The sequence below is a fragment of the Lissotriton vulgaris genome, chromosome 4_1 (genome assembly GCF_964263255.1).
Source record: "Lissotriton vulgaris chromosome 4_1, aLisVul1.2, whole genome shotgun sequence".
NCBI lineage: Eukaryota > Metazoa > Chordata > Amphibia > Caudata > Salamandridae > Lissotriton > Lissotriton vulgaris.
Window position 1 is genome coordinate 1,298,774,291 of NC_141691.1, and position 17,714 is coordinate 1,298,792,004.

Sequence of the window (17,714 nt, forward strand, 5' to 3'; positions counted from 1 at the left end):
GCTGGGTTTTAGGGCTCATCAGTTTTCAGGGCTGAGGGCCAGTTTTAGGACTCAGGGCCGGGGGTTGGGTTTGGCTACTTTTTTGGGCTGGGGGCCAGGTTTTTAGGGCTTAGGGTGGGGGGTCGGGATAGTTTTATGGCTCACGGCAGGGAGTTGGGGTGTGATATTTTCAACGCATATGCCTTTAGAACAAAATTAGTTGCAAAGGTATGCATGGTAAAGGCATGCGTGGTAATGACGCGTCCTGGTTGAGATCGCTCTGTTAAGGTATGTGTTGTTCTGTCCTGAAAATTTATATTTTCACTTCCCATAACTCATTTTTAAAACATATTTCCTTGTGGAAATGATACATCAATGATATTCTCATCTTGTAGACAGGGAATGAAGAACAGGCTAGGCATTTTTGGATTGGAGTAACTGTATGAACAAGTACTTTGAATTTAAAATTGAAATGAGCAGGTAGGAGATCTCATTTCTTGACCTAAAGATGATACCTAAGATAAACTCTCTTAAATGTGAAGTGTTCTATAAACCTATGGATCAGAATAACCTCTTGAGCTAAGACAGTTTCCATTCTAATTCCCTTCATGACAATCTCCCTGTAGGACAGTTTCATAGATTAAGAAGAAATGTCAGTGAAAAAAAGAATTTCTATACCGCGGGTATTTATTAATTCCAACAACATACAAAAAATTGTTAATAGACGTTTGCGTATTTTAACATCAAGACCACTCAATTTAGAAAAACCAATGTTTTTTTCTAAACGTAGTAAATCTTTAAAAGACGCATTGGTGAATACATGGGCCAAAGGATGCATTATCCGGAAGGCATTACCTGGAGAAAAATAATTTGGAAGAAACTCTAGGATGGAGGGTTATAAAACAGATGTCAAAAGCAAAAACAACAGTTGATGGACAGAATGCAGAACAATGTCATACATTCACCCCAGTACAGAGATCTGGGCCTAAATCCATCGGTCCTAGGATGCTTGTTTCCAGTCCAGGGAGGACCTGGCCTGGCAGTTTGGTCTGGACTGTTCCCATTGGGCGCAGGGTCAAGACTGATTTGCATATGGCTGGGTCAAACTGGAATTGCATGGTGAGCAAATAAAGGATGGATTTAGGCCCAGATCTCTGTACTGGGGTGAATGGATGACATTGTTCTGAATTCTGTCCATCAATTGTTCTTTTTGTATGGAACAGATGTCGCCAAAACTCCCACACATTGAAAAGAGACTCCTTTATGGAGAACAGTGGTGAATCTATCGTATGGGTATATCAATCGGAGGCCTGAATGAGCAGTCCCATACAGTACCATAATGAAAAATACACTTGGATTCCGGCTAACCACGATAGGTGAAGATTTTTGTCAATGTTTCTCATTGCTTTTTTCTAAAAATATTTTCAGTGTGTCACTAAAGGAGAGGCCCCCCCTTTCCTGGCCATAATGCTTCAGGCTTTCCCAAATCAGGAAAGTTTGGAACCTTTCAATAGTAATACTGAGGTACCGGCACTTGCATGTAATCACTTTGTATTTTGACTTTTCCAGGTAACATTTGTACACAAGCAACACACATTTTTATAATGATTGCCGTGCCCACAAGTGGGGTGAGTATGTTGTGATGAGCATATACTTGGGGTACACGTCATCTATGGTGAATATATCAACACTTATGAAGCAGGTGAAAGCATCTGACAATGGTTGTTTGGTTGTTGACCAATCTACACTGCATGTGGTTTCTAAATTCCAGGAAGCTCACATTGAACAGAAGTAGACACTATGAGAGCCTTATGCCCCATTTCAATTGCATGAATTTTGCACGCTAGTAAGGCAGGGAGTTCCTTAGTCCTGAAGAAGACTGTTGACTTGTATAGGCTTAAATAAATATTGGTTGAAACATTTTGGCAGCTGCAGATTGCTAGGTGCCTCGTTGTCTCCAGAAAACCACACATCACAAACTTTTCTTTTAAATATATCAAGGGTACCCTCTAATAAAAGGAAACCTTTGGAAATACCGTTAGATATTTTTAAACTACATCTGAACCCCTGCATTTTGTCCTGTATAACATATCTAAGAACTCCCTGTATGGTTGAGTCCACCGAAGTGGCATTGACCTACTTCGGTGTTGGGGGTCGCCAATGATGAAGCATGCCACAGGAAGTTGTGGATGAGGCGAACCCTCAAATGTCTTGTTTAATTCTTATCTTAAGTAAGACACTTTCGGGGCCCTGCATGTGAGCCCCGGCATTGGTTATTGAATCTTACTCAAGCACTTGTGTGCGATTCATATGTATTACTAGGAGGACGTGCTTGGGCATTGTTCTCTATCTCTCTTGTGTTTGGACAATATGAAAAGCACCTCATATTGCCAAGAGTTCTTTCTCTGCTATTGTGTACTTTTGTTCAGCCAGCAGGATGGACAGGCACAGTTTATTTAAATCTTTGGGGAAAAATTTGCCCCTAATGCCATATGGTATCCTCCTTTCCACTCTCACCAACTACAGCGGCCACCTATATTCAGTGACATGGGGAGTCGTGTCTGTCGACTACCACCATCCCTTCCTGCCCTGAGAATAAGTTGTCCATTCCAGCTGCCGGCTGGCCAAACATTCATGCGCACTTGGACCACTCCTCCCCCTGCTCCTCTTTCATCAGAGCAGCCCCGTCCCGCCTGCAACCTGCATCGGCAGGAAAACATAAAATAATAATACCCTTGAGTTATTATAATTTATGTTTCCTTTCTTTCACTGCTTCAACGCATTGGGTCTTCGCTCCTCTGCCTTAGCGGAGGAGCAGCTGCTGGGCTTTTTCTATTTTTCTGATCTCAACTGAAAAGAAAACCTGTGCAACCACCCATAACTTTTCCTGTCATATTCTGCTGATGTACATAGTCCTGGATAGTTCCATTCTACCTCGTACAGTACTCTCTTGCTTTTCAACTATAAACGCATTAAACACTTTCTAGTTCAATATAATAGAAGCCAGAAGCTCAACTGACAAAGCAAACAAAATCATTCCCCACTTTTAACTTATGTGTTGTTCTTGACCATTTACATGTTTGCAGTCCTGTGTATGATGCACTGACCATCAGGTAGGACTATTTTTACAATTTCACTAGCCTATCATCTACTTTTGCTGCTTTCTACAGGCATCAGTTTATTTTATGATCGCTTGGAAAAGGCCTGTAGCCTCATGAAAATATGGCCACCATTCGCAACATGGTCATTCTCAGGCCAGATGTTACCTTTCTGTTTGGGAACATGTCTGAGGTTCAGTATGTATGTAGGGGGGCACAGTTTTATGCTTGCCAGTTCCACTGAAGAACCTTAATCCAGAAATGTGCCTGTATCACTGTGAGGAGCATTTGAGGTTCAACAGATAAGCATATAAGCTAAACATTTCCACCTTGTTCAGTGATGGGAAGGATATTTTACAATCGAGGCCCTCCTAAATTGTGTTTAGTTTAAGGTAGTAATTACCCAAATAAGGTTGTAAGACATCACTGTTAAAAGTATGTGTCCTAGAAGGACCTGCCAAGCGAAAAATGGAGTACCAACTCCTGGGCATCTATTTGAATATTTCTAAAGAAGGAAAAATTATAGAGAAGGGTTTTTTGTTATGCATCTCCATATTTCAGTTTATTTAATAGGGGAACGTAATATATGTGATGTGTAATATTGACGTGGGTTCTGTGCTCACTGTCCCATAGGTCTCAAGCGGACCAAACTCTTCTGATGATTCCCAAATAGGACAAAATTGGCCCGGGGTCGCTTGTGTTGCTGTTCACAGGGTAACATATCAAAATTAAGTAGGACGAGGAGATTTTCGGTCCAGTATACACTCTCCAAATACCTGTATCAATACAACAAAGTACACTGTTCCTTACGTAACTCTAGGAAAACTCTCTTTAGAGCATGTGGCATATTACTGGGAGCTTGTGCTCTTAGGAACAATTGCCCTAACCCACCCACACATTATCATTTAGGGCATCTTCTTTTGGTTGTATGCAGTGTGCCATTCGGGGTGATTTATAGGTGTTGCTTTTGTTTTGTGTTTTATTTATATTTTATGTTAGGCTGTTAAGAAGAGTATTTCATATGTTTACATTTACTTCAATGTTCAATTTTTAGATTGGGGCATTTAAGTATTGTATTTAGTTGCTGCTACGTTTTCTGTAAACTGTGGTCAATTGTTTATATTTGAGGTTAACTAGTGTATTTTTGTAAAAGGAAAGAGCCGTGTTGTAGTGACTCGTGTATTAATGCGGATCCAGGCGTGAGCTCGTGGAACCTTGACATTGTCTGCGATGGTCTAGAAAGTTTTGAGTAGGGAGCTACCCTTTCTGACAGGAAAAGGATTGGGTCACAATCATACACAATACAGAACTCCTCCTGAATATGGTCAAATTTGAATAAGATACATCCCTGGAGGGACGTTCTCATTGAGAGACAGTGGAATTGCAGTGTTGTATGGGTTACTAAATTTACAACTACAACAATCTATTGGACCCACAAGTACTATAGAGACCTTATGCACACAGACAAAAGTTTATATAAAATGTCATTATTTTATTTTATAAAGGTTAAAAACTCATAATAACATAGGGCATGTTATATAAGACAACAAGAAATACACTTACAATTTTTGCAAAAATATACACTCAAATGTTAAAAGACAATAATGAAGATTAAAAAATGCTATCATTAGCACTGTGTACATCAATATGTTAAAAAATCACATTTGTTAGTCAAACAATCATAAAGGAACAAACTGTCGACACGGCGTTTCGGTGCCCTTTGTTTTATTCTTGCACCTTCTTCAGGACTCGTTCCCTGTATTGTCACATCCAGGTGAATTATTATCCTGGATCTGGTGTCTATGAGCCTGTTTCTATCCGCTCTTTACACTGTTTCTTTATTTGTGCTTATATGTTGATTTTTTCTCGGGTTTTCGCTCTGTTTCTGTGGATGGGGCCAACTTCAATCCGGTCCTCTTTCCATATCCCTTTGTGTGGTGGGAAGAACGCCTCTGGGAGCTACCTTTTCTTTTCCTTCTGTCTTTCTGGCTGCTCTTTCTGGTTAGACGAGGAGTTACTTTATGATTAGTTCACTCTCTTATTCGTCCAATTCTTTAAATTCTGCAGTATCTTAGTTGGAGCTTTTTTTTAAAATTTAGCTGACAACTTTGATAATGGTAGCTGAACTGCGTGGCGCCTTCCTCTTCTCCCGATGAGAACGTCCCTCCAGGGATGTATCTTATTCAAATTTGACCATATTCAGGAGAAGGAGTTCTGTATTGTGTATGATTGTCTGCGATGGTGCCAGCAGAATAGGTGTTTGAATCTGGCAGCTGAAGGCTGACTGTTGTGCCACCAGCAGTTCGCTGTACGATCTGGAATAAACAACCTTTAAAGACTTGCTTCACGTGTTCCTCATCTTTGCAGTAGCACATGTATATACGAGATATGCATGCTGTGTAAGAATGGAAGATGTGTTGGTCTGTCCCAGTATTTACACAAATAACAATTTAAATACCACTATTTATTTTATAGTGCTACTCATCCCAATCCAGGGTGTAGGAGCACTTTATATCAGACGTACACATTATACAGTGACAATAAAATATACCTAAGTAAATCAATTTACAGGATGCGTTACATAAGACAGTGAGGGTTACAGGATGTGGGAGTTTCATGTCATTCATATCTCATTGTGCTATATTAGAAAGATTACAATTTATGAACAGCAAACAACAAAAGTATCTCTGTATTAAAAACAGTACAAAAACCAACTTACCGTTCTACATAAAATAAAGATCAGTCATCTGCGTGTTACATGATATGCTTTACGGGAGACATGTTAACCCTCTATGCTACTTTGATTCAAAACTGGGACAAGACAATACATAGAGGCCCACATGCATCAAGCATTTTTGTAGTCGCAAACGGTGCGATTACTTAAAATCGGCCGTTTGCGAATGCAAAAGTGCTGTTTGGGATACATGAAGCAATTTTAGAATTCGTAACATTGTTGCGAGTTCTAAAATTGCGGGTGCTTTTAAGAAGTCGCAGATGTGCGACTTCTTAAAAGCAATGCATCATTACTTTGACAAGTGGAAATTCGCAATTAGGGTTCCAAATTTACCGAGTGGTTGAACCACTCGGTAAATTTGGAAAAAGTGTTTAAAATGCTTAAAATGTTTTTTTTTCAACATTCATGTTTCACACACATATGTCCTTAGGACATGTGTGTGTGAAACATGATGCGAAAAATACATTTCAGGGGTGCATGGGGGGGTCCTCTGGACCCCCCCCTGCACCCATGAAATTTTCTAAGTGCCACTCGCAATTCCCATTGACTCCTATGGGCCTTTTGGCCCATAGGAATCAATGGGAATTGCGAAAATTAACTTAAGAATTCGGTATTCATTTGGGATTCGGTAAAAATTGCGATTTTTACCGAATCACAAATGAATACCGAAAATAATGATGCATAGCATTTTGCACTTCTTAATTTGCGATTCCTTATTTTTCGCAAATTAGGAAGTGCAAAATGTCACAATGATGCATGTGGGCCAGAGTTCTTCAGAAAGTAGGTTAACCTCCAGAGTTATCTTACTATTATTCTTATTTCCTGAGACTTTGCCAGGCACACAAAGATCTATGCAGTAAGTGCCTTAACCCAATAGGATATTATAAAATGTAGACTTTGCAACCACTTAAGCAGAACAGATTTACTACCATGTTTCTCCTGGTTGCCAATTTCTGTGTGGCAGTTAAAAAAAAAATGTTTAAGTTGAGGCCCAGATTTTGCGTCTGGGTTGTTTCACTTTTTTGACACAAGGCCGATACAAAATCTAATTTGTTAAATATTGTAATGCACTCAAATGTACTTGTGATAGGCTTGCTAAACATATGTGTGAGGTCCTAACAACTGACGTCTCTTCTTGCAATGCCACTTTCTGTGATGCAAACTGCGATGTCACGTGCCATAATGTCACTTATATGCTACTGTAGTGTCGTGTGAGTTAGAGGTGATGGGACTCTTTTGGTTATTGACGGACTACATATAACAGGGATGTAACTGCTTGGGTGTGGGTGTTAGAATTTCTGATGTAGTTAGTTCAGTTAACGGTTACACTCGGAGGAATAAAGATGTGTATACCAAGCTCCGTGTGTGGTGTAATCATTTACTTGCTCCAAGGCTGGGGAGGACGCTACTATTACCTAACTTGATTAGTCCCCCCACTTTTTTTTAAGAAATTGTGCCCTGTTGAGGCATTTTTTAAATGTCACCTCGTTATTTTCATGCGCCTGGCTAGGCAACTTCCCAAGTTGAGCCCGCGATGATCAAAGACCCACTAGTACAGAAAATAGGCCCATCAAAATAACGGTGTCCCCAAGAGTGAGTTACAAAAGAAAACAAGCTGCACATTTGCCAATTTTGGCAGTTTTAAACTTGTAAAAATATGCTGTTTAAGTTGCCTTGTAAGTATGCGGGACGACATGTATTTGTTCTTGCTTCAGGCAATGTTTATTTTAATATCAGAGAAATCAACAGTAAAAACCAGCGCAACAGACCATAAAACAGGCCCTTAGGCTGCCAGAAGACCAGCCCACACACTGACCTACCAGACCAGGCATCGGACACTGCCTGAATGCCCTGTAGGACAGTCACACCCTGATGATGTTTCTGTTGCATGGGAACGGGAACACCCATTGGCTGGGTCACTGGAATTTTGCGATTGTGCCGCTGTGGCGATTTTTTGCACAATTATACCTTTGTCATATTTGCCACATAATCCATCATCTGCTGCAAAATCTGCAGATTATAACAAAAAAAATGTTGCTAGCTCAAATAGTTCAATATTTACTTAAATTACAGCGACACATATTGCCGAGTGTTGTACGTCACTTTGCAAAGTCGGAATGGTCAACTTTCTGTTGCTTCTTGCTAAATCTGGGTGTTAAATTGGTACTAATGAGGTACAACCAATGCCAAGACAGTGTTACCAAGTTTAACAAGCATTGACATAGCCAATAGGTCTCGCCTTTGGGACCTTATAAGTGTTTAGCCATGCAGGAAATTATCCTGGATGCTGTGCTGCCAGGGATTGAAGAGCTATACAATTACTACACACTGAGTTATGCAGTCTTATTCAGGAATACATGCCTGCCTCAGGAAACATTTGTTGATACCTTCCAAGGCTTTTTAATGCAATACCATACTCACCACCAATACCCTGCACTCTGAGATCGCACATGTGCCACCAGTGCACTACAGTTAGAGGTGTCACAGGTGCCATGGAGAGAAGGCATGTAAGGGTAGCCTAGGGCCAGGGAGGAGCATGAATTGAAGTTTGGGTTATAATTGCCCAACCTCTGAAAACCACTGCTGTGATTGTATTGTATTGTATTTTGAATTTATATAGCGCAAAACTGTCACCCTACGGGTATCCTGGCGCTGCAGCTTGCCAAGTTGTCACTAGGCAGAACAGATATCCTATACGCTGGTTTGGAGATCACATATTACTCAACCCTAGGGAAGAGCCATGTCTTTAAGCTCTTTCTAAATGGGAGCAGTAGTTTAGTCTGTCTAATATGTGGGGGAAGGGTGTTCCAGATTCGTGAAGCAGCTATCCCAAATGCTCTGCCGCCCGTCTGGATTTCTTAAATCTGGCGGTAGTTATCAAACATGCACTGGAAGAGCGAAGATTTCTCCCTGGGTTGTACCAGGTGAATTTCTCCTGCATGGACATTTCGCCCAGACCATGTACTGCCTTGAACACAGTGCAGAGAGATTTGAATAAAAATTCTCTCCTTAATTGGCAGCCAATGGAGGTCCTTTAATACTGCCATTGATGAGGACCTGCACAGCCTATTTAATGACAGTTTGGCTGCTATAGACTGAATCCCCTGCAGCTTCAGTAGCACTGATTGTGGTGCTCCCAGAAATAGCGAGTTGCAGTAGTCCAGTCTGCTTACAATTATACTCCTCACTACTAGGGGTCTGGTGGCACTTGGCAGTTGTGGGAGAATCTGGTGTAGTGCTCTTAGCAGTAAAAAACTGGTGCTAACTGTTTTATTGGCTTGTGACTCCATTTGAAGATTGTCATCTATTAAAACTTCCAAACTGCGTACTGTTCTAACTGGGACCAGTGGTTCATCCGTAGGGGAGAATCTAATCTCAGATGGCAGAGGCTGCATCACTTTAGCCGTGGAGCAGTATACAACCTCTGTTTTTCCACCATTAAATTGTAGAGAGTTCGTCCTGAGCCAGTTGGAGGTCTGGTGCATGCACTCCTGAAATATTTCTAGAGATACTGCTTGATTTCCTTCCATGGAGAACCCCAATTGTGTGTCATCCGCATATTTGACTGTGTCTATTCCAAAGGATTTAATAATAGGAATCAGGGGGCGCAGATAGATGTTAAATAAAATGGGGCTTATTGCTGAGCCCTGTGGCACCCCGTGATACACACAGGTGTTAGGGGATGTGAACGGTGGAATAGTCTCTGCCTGTTGTCTGCCCATCAGATATGATTGCAGCCACTTTGTTGCCTGCCCTCTTACTCCTATGTTCTCTAGTCTCTCAAGCAGTATCTGATGATTCACTGTGTCGAATGCATCCGACATGTCTAATAGTACTAGTACAGATAGATTACCATTGTCGGCATGCATTCTCAAATTATCCAGTACAGTCACCAGACCCGTTTCGGTTCCGTGCCCTGGTTGGAACCCTAATTGGTCCTTATCTAGCAGATGGTTTTCTTCTAGATAAGAGACAAGGATTTACTAACTGCCCTCTCCAGGATTTATTCTGGATAGGGTAGAAGGGATATCGGTCTAAAGCTCAAAGGGCTTGTCGAGTCCAAAGATGGTTTCTTAAGCAGTGGGGTCACCATTGCCGGTTTCCAAGCTTCAGGGATGGTTCCATTTTCCAGTGACTGACAGCAAATGTGTTGAAGCCACGGAAATAGTTCAGACTGGAAATCTTTCCATATCCCATGTGGAAGGGGATCTAGAGGAGAGCCCGAGGATACACAATGAGCAAGACAGTTGAATGTATCCTCAGTAAGAGTTTGAAAAGACTCTAAGACGGGCGACTGACGGCCAAGAGGTATCTCTGTCTGTCGCTCTTCGGTGAGTGTCTGAGATGGTTCCTTTTCCTCCTCCAGATAACTGTTGTTGTCAGCATTCAGGCCCCCAACAATCATTTTGATCTTATCCTCAAAATGGGCAAAGATATAATCGCAGAGTTTCTGCGTTGCATTTACCTTGTTGCCCATACAAGCACGATTAGATAGGTCCTTTATAATACCAAAGAGCGTTCTTGTACTATTAGGCGCCTGCAGGATGGTTTTTGCATAGTACTCAGCTTTGGACCTGGAAATGGCTTCCTTATACGAGGCCTGTAGCAGTTTCAGTTATTTTTTGTCTGATTCCACATATGATCCAAACAATAGGAGCTACAGGGGGAAAGAATGAACAGGCCGCCCCCCACTCAACATATTCCACATATGACCATCTCCATTTCCTCTCCGCCTGTTTACGATTTTCCTGCATCAATTTTAGCTCCTCACTGTACCCGGGGGCTGAGGGTTTCTTTTTATTCTTCAGCCTTTTTATTGGGATAATCTGATCTAGGGTACCGTTTATGTAATCACAGTAGATTTGATAGTTATTCCCTACAGAGTTAGTGGGGACAAAGGAGTTCTGTGCTAGGAAAGTCTGGAGAATTCTATTTCTTAATAACGTGGCCCATTCTCTGCCCTTGCGGTAAGTTATTGACTGATTTCTGCTATTGGCTGAACTAGGTAGTGTAATCCTAAAGTGGATTAAAAAGTGATCAGTCCAGCATTGAGGTAACACGTCAATCATCTCTGTCTCACTACAATTTGCGAACAGAAGGTCCAGGGTGTGATCTCCCTGGTGGGGCGGCAGATGCACAAGTTGGTGCAGATTAATACTCTCACAAATTTGTGTTAAGTCTCTGAGATGGGGCCCTAAGTTCCCATCATCCCAGAGGTTAAAGTTCCCCAATATGAGTATCCTTGAGTGGGTTAGGGTCAGGTTGGTGAGGGTATCAAACAGAGCTTGATATTGGATATTTAGATTCGGGGGCCTGTAGCAGACTATTCCCGTTAGTACTTTACCTCTTGCCTCTTATAGTGATAAGCCTATTAGTTCAATGCCCTCAACATAGTCAATATGTAGCGGGGTGAAATCCCATATATCTTCAAAGATCAACCCGACCCCCCCCCCTCCTCTCCCTGATATCCTGGGCTTATGACAAATTTTATAGCCTTCTGGACATGCGAACCCCAGCTCTACCTTGGTACCACTGCTGGTCCAGGTTTCGGTTTGGAACAGTACTTCTAAGTCGACACACTCTAACATAGTTGACACTTCTTCATGATGTTTCACTAAGGACCAGCTGTTGATCAGACCACATTTTAGTCTGTACAGGGACTTGGCATCTGCAGCAATATTGTCATTAGAAACCACAGCTTTTTGAGACCCCCTAACATCCCGTGCTGGTTAATTTGCACACTATTTGTGCAGATAGGGAGCATTTTTTTAGTCGCCTTTCCTCTTCAAGCAAGGCATTTGGAGATAACTTTGTTTTCATCTCTGAACTTTGCTTGCTAGTTGCGTGCTTCCTTTTGATATTCTGAAGCACCGCACCAGAGCAAGGTAAACCCACTGCCAAATTTACGCTCCCCATCCAGCTGCAAAACAAGATGAGAGCACGAACAGAAAGCAACCCAAAGCAGCTTTTGAGTATACAGAGAAAGGGAAATGCAGAGCAGTGCCAACAACAAGTTCTATCGTTTTTTCAAGTAACGTTGTTTTTCTGTTTCCCTCATAGAGTCCTAGTTTTTTTTGGAGACAATTTGTTCTGTGCAGTTCTGGGGAATAACAAAGCGGAACGAGGAGCAGTAAAATAAGTGACTTTGTTTAGTGTGTGAAGGAGTTTGGTAACTGCGGTTGTTTGTTGTTGGGTAGCTTTGAGTATGGCTTCAATCAATCAATCAATCAATCAGGAAATTTATAGAGCGCACTACATACCCGCGAGGGTCTCAAGGAGCTGGGGGAGGGGGTTGCAGCAGCTAGTGGTCGAAAAGCCAGGTCTTGAGTAGTCTCTTGAAGGACAGCGGGTCTTCATTCAGTCGTAGGAGGAAAGGGAGGGAGTTCCAGGTCTTAGCGGCGAGGTGGAAGAAGGACCTACCCCTGTAGGTGGTTCTGCGGATGCGTGGGATGGCGGCCAGTGACAGGTCGGCGGAACGGAGTTTTCTGATGGGTGCGTAGCGTGAGAGTCTGGTGTTGAGGTAGGCCGGACCGGTGTTGTGGAGTGCCTTGTGTGCGTGGGTCAGGAGTTTGAATCTGATTCTTCTGTCGACGGGGAGCCAGTGCAGGTTTCTGAAGTGGGGGGTGATGTGGTCTCGGCGCGGTACGTCGAGGATCAGGCGTGCGGAGGCATTCAGGATTCTTTGAAGCCTGTTGATGAGTTTGGACGGGGCTCCGGCGTAGAGGGCGTTGCCGTAGTCGAGTCTGCTGCTGACGAGGGGGTGGGTGGCGGTTCTTTGCGTGTCTGTCGGGATCCATCTGTAGATCTTGCAGAGCATGCGGAGGGTGTGGAAGCAGGTGGAGGATACTGCGTTGACTTGGTTGGTCATGCTGAGTTTTGAGTCGAGGATGACTCCAAGGTTGCGTGCGTGGCTTGTAGGTGTAGGGGGGAGCCCAGTGATGCGGGGCACCAGGAGTCGTCCCAGGCTGAGGGGTTGGGCCCGAGGATGAGGATCTCCGTCTTGTCCATGTTCAGTTTGAGCCGGCTTTCTTTCATCCAGTCGGCGACGACCTTCATTCCCCGGTGGAGGTGTGCTTTGGCGGGAGGGGATCCAAGGTGAGGGGGAGGATCAGCTGGGTGTCGTCGGCGTAGGAGATTATGTTCAGGTCGTGTAGTCTGGCGATGCGTGCGAGAGGTGCCATGTAGACGTTGAATAGCGTCGGGCTGAGGGAAGAGCCTTGCAGGACGCCGCAGATGGTCTTGGTGATTCCGGAATAGAACGGGGGGGAGGCGGGCTCTTTGCACTCTGTCGGAGAGGAAGGAGGTAACCCAGTCCGGGGCCTTGTCGCGTATTCCTGCGTCGTGGAGGCATGTGCGTTGTGTGTGATGGCAGATGGTGTCGAAGGCGGCGGAGAGGTCCAGGAGGATGAGGGCTGCTGTCTCGCCGTTGTCGAGCAGGATTCTGATGTCGTCTGTGGTGGCGATGAGGGCGGTCTCGGTGCTGTGGTTCTTGCGGAAGCCTGACTTCGAGGGGTCGAGGATACGGTTGTCTTCTAGGTAGCAGGTGAGTTGGGTGTTGACGATCTTCTCGATGACCTTAGCTGGGAACAGAAGCAGGGAGATAGGCTGGAGGTTCTTGAGGTCACTCGGGTCCGCCTTGGGTTTTTTCAGTAGGGCGTTGATCTCGGCGTGCTTCCAGCTCGCAGGGAAGGTCGCCGTCTCAAAGGAGAGGTTGATAATGTTACACAGGTGGGGTGCGATGGAGCTGTCGGCTTTGTTGATGATGTGGTGGGGGAGAGGGTCGGAGGGGGCGCCTGAGTGGATGGTACTCATGGTCTTGATAGTGTCCTCGGTGTTTACGTTGGTCCAAGTAGTGAGGAGGTCGTGGTCAGTGGGTCTGGTGTGGTGGGGTTAGCCAGGTTTGTTTGTGGATTGAAGCTGTTGTGGATGTCGGTGATCTTGTGGAGGAAGAAGGCAGCAAGGGTGCCGCACAGGGCTTGTGACGGCGGGATGTCGTTGGTGCAGGAGCTGGGGTTTGAGAGTTCCTTAACGATGTGGAAGAGCTCCTTGCTGTTGTGTGCGTTATTTTCGAGGCGGTCTTTAAAGGAGGCCTTCTTGGTGGTCCTGATGAGGTGGTGGTGGTTGCGGATGGCGTCTTTGTGGGCTGCGCGACGTCTTCTCTTTGTGCCAGATGTTTTCTAGTTTCCGACAGGTGTGTTTGGAGGCTAGTAGTTCCGGGGTGAACCAGCTGGCTCTCTGGCTGGTGTCTCTGTTGGCGTGCTGTCTCAATGTGGCTAGCGTGTTGGCGCAGTCTTCCATCCAGAGTCTGAGGCCTCCTCCTGGGGGTTAGTGGGGTTGGTCGGTGGGTTGAGTGAGAGGTGTGTTTTTAGGGGTTCCTTAGTGACCTTGCCCCAACGACGCAGGGGATCTGCAGAGCACGGTGACGTATGGCGGGTTTCCGTAAGGTGAAGTGTATGCAGTGGTGGTCGGTCCAGGTGAGTTCGGCGGCGTGGCTGAAGGCAACGTGGGGACTGGAGGAGAAGATGGTGTTGAGCGTGTGACCTGCAATGTGGGTCGGTGTCGTGATGATCTGTTTCAGTCCGAGGGTAGCGAGGTTGTCAATCAGGGTGGAGGAGTTGCTGTCGTTGTTGTTTTCCAGTTGGTAGTTCAGGTCGCCGAGGAGGATGTATTCGTTGGAGGTCAGTCCGTGTGTGCTGATGAAGTCGGCGATGGAGTTGCAGAATTGGGGGCAGGGTCCAGGTGGTCTGTAGACGAGGGTGCCTCTTAGGGTGGTCTTGGGGTCCGTGTGGATCTGGAAGTGCATGTGTTCGGTGGTGTTGAGGGTGTCGGCGGTGTTTGTGGAGATCCTGATGGTGTTCTTATGGATGATGACGATTCCTCCGACGACTCCATTGGTACGGTCTCTGCGGGTGATCTTGTAACCGTCAGGGATGGCCACTGCGATGTCTGGGGCAGAGGCTCCATTCATCCAGGTCTCGGTCAGGAAGGCGATGTCTGGTGCTGTGGAGTCGAGTAGGTCCCAGAGCTCGACGGCGTGTTTGCGTGCGGAGCGGGTGTTGAGGAGGATGCATTGGAGCTGGTTCGGCTCTGTTGTTGCGGGAGCCTTGGCGTCTTTGATGCAGGAGAAGCTGCAGTTCCGGCAGGTGAAGGGGCCGTGGGTGCGCTTAGGGGCGGCCTTGTGGCAGCTGAGTGGTCATACGTGGTTGAGTGCGAGGTGGGTGTTCGCATCGTACCGTATGCGGTCTTCGTGGATGGTGCGTGGTCCAGGGGTTCTGGCGCTGGGCGCGGTCCAGGCGCGGACGACGCAGACGGGCTTGCCTTAGGCACACCTTCGACGTGCCAAGGCGCGCCTGCTGCGCGCATCCGCTGCGAGGCCGGAATTTAAGGGAAGGAGGGGAGGAAGGCTTAGCTTGGAGGTGGGAGGAGGGGCGGCACGGCCAATGGGCGCTGGGGGGGCGGGCTGCAGGGGGGGCAGCGGCAGGAAATCAGGGTAAGCTCTGGGCTTGGGGGCGGGGGCGGGGCTAAGGGATGAGCGTCGAGGCAGCGGGGAGAGGGGGAACAGGGCAGAGGGGCTACACAGGAAGGGCAGCGGAACGATGGGCCCAGGAAACGGCGGCAGGAGCGGGGGACAGCGACCAGGGGAAGCCCCGTCGGTACTGGGCAGGAGGCACGGGCACGGGAGCGGAAGAAGCAGGCAGCCTTCAGGAGTGGCAAGGCGGCAGAACCGGCACAGGAGCTGCAGCGGGAGGGGAAGTGACCTACCAGGACGTGGAAGGCTAAAATGGTCAGAGAGCATTATATACTTCACAAATAAATCAGTACCAGTATTGTGATAAATAACGTGAATGATACAATTTTGAGTCTCTGTAAAGACCTGGGAACAAGGCAACACTCTGTGGCACTTCGTATTTTTAAATCTGACACCCGTACACTTTATGCATGCGGTATCGCAAAGTTTTTAAGTTGGGCTTGGTCCATCCGATCTCAAAGGCTTAAGGTTATTATTTAATTTAGCTTTTAAAATATTGTGATAATGAATTGAATCCTTGTGTCTCATGTAATTGATTATATGTAAAGTTTGCAGGATGGATTATGTGTATTTTATAATTGTTTAGAATTCTGCAACGGTCGCTAAGGATGTTTTATCAAGTTGTTTTTAAGCTTATGGAATAGTGTGTTGTATTTATGCTTTTAAGATATGTTTTTATCGAATAAAGCACTGAACTGAACTGAACAATTTTGAGTCTAACCTTGAAAAAAACTATCATATTAATTGTCCTTGATCGCGCTATATAACACAAATGAGCTGTAGCAATATTGTGATGTTGTGCAATAGAGCAAAACAAGTTAATTTACCTCTATTAGGCTTGCTGAATGAGTTGTAAACATGGTATAATCCTAAACAAGATTTACAGGTGAGCGGAGAGAGAATTCTCTGCAAATGAACAGGGAAGCTTCGACAAGAGGGCGAGGCATAAAGTCCCGGTGCAGGAGGGCAGCAATGGAGCACTCGAGCGCTGCCCTCGAGCACACGCCCACTTACGTTCTAACTGTCTCTCACAATATTTTATTTTAAAACGTTATAACAAGGGACTGTGTGTTTGTGTCAGTGTCAGTTCTGTCTGCTATGGATGACTCTGTGCTGGCATCTAGAGGGTTAAAGTATGCTCTGATGATCAGAAGGGTAAACCAGCAGGAGGGGGAAGAAGCAGCTGCCGCAAGAGTTTGCAGCTTACAGTTTCCAGCTAATAGCTGAAATAGTGTCCCAATCTGTATATATATGTGTATCTCCAAAAGCATTCTTCTGCTTAGTGCCACAAGACGTTTGATTCCACAGAAGGGCTCCCACTCACTAATTCAGAATAAAGCACACCATCTCCTTCCAGGATTTTGAATTATTTGAGCCTACATCTTGGATGCACTGTGTTTAGTCTCTTTCGTGCTTGTGTTATTTAGTGAAAGAATCCAGGGCAACTGACTACAAGTGGATGTGTCCAGGATCACACAATTTGGTTACATAGAAAAGAAAGAATTAGAGCTCTAGGGAGTCCCAAACAACACACGCCACACATTTCTCTGGCCAGGGCCGAAGATGACCCTACCAGGTTGGGCTATGTAAGCATTGGTATATAGTAATATAATGCGTACAGGTAGAGAAGCAATAGAACATGGGAGAAGGGGAACCAAAATGAGCGAAGAGGGAAAAGAGCCCTGTAAAGAAAGAGCAACATGCACCTGGAGCAATGGATGACAAGCATCCCGGGAGAGTGATCTTCAGACTGCAGGCTTGTCTTCCACGTGCCGGTGAGATTTTGGGCATGATCCTGCATGAGTCTAAGTACTATCAAATGCCTGTGGGATGCTAAAAATGTTGAATGGATGAAACTGGAGGGGATCTCACTCGTGGGATGCAGACAACTCTTGAAAAACAGGAAAACATGCCGCTGAGAGAGGTAGCCACCCAAGACAGCTTCATGGACTGAGTCCCGCTGCAGAGATCGGAGTGTACCCTGCAAGGCATAGATTCGAATGTCGGAGGTTTGTGCCAGCTGCAAGGAACATTTACAACTGTTCAGCATAACAAATTAACAAATTACAAAGGATCGTGGGTTGCCATTGGTTGCCGTCTGCTCTAGAAGGCTCTGTGCTGATGTGTAGAGGGTTAAAACGTGCTCTGGCCGGAGCATAGCATACTGAAAGATAAGGCAACCGTAATATAAATGCCATCCAAAACATGAAGCATGGCATCTGTGAAGTGGGTGCCGTTCTGATACATGAGCTGAGGGAAAGCAACAAAAAAGGAGGGCGCTGGAAGGAACACAATAAAAGAAAAGAGTAAGCCCACATGTAACAGGACTACAACACAAATTAAACAAAACAGTTGCTCCGATTACGGTATAAAG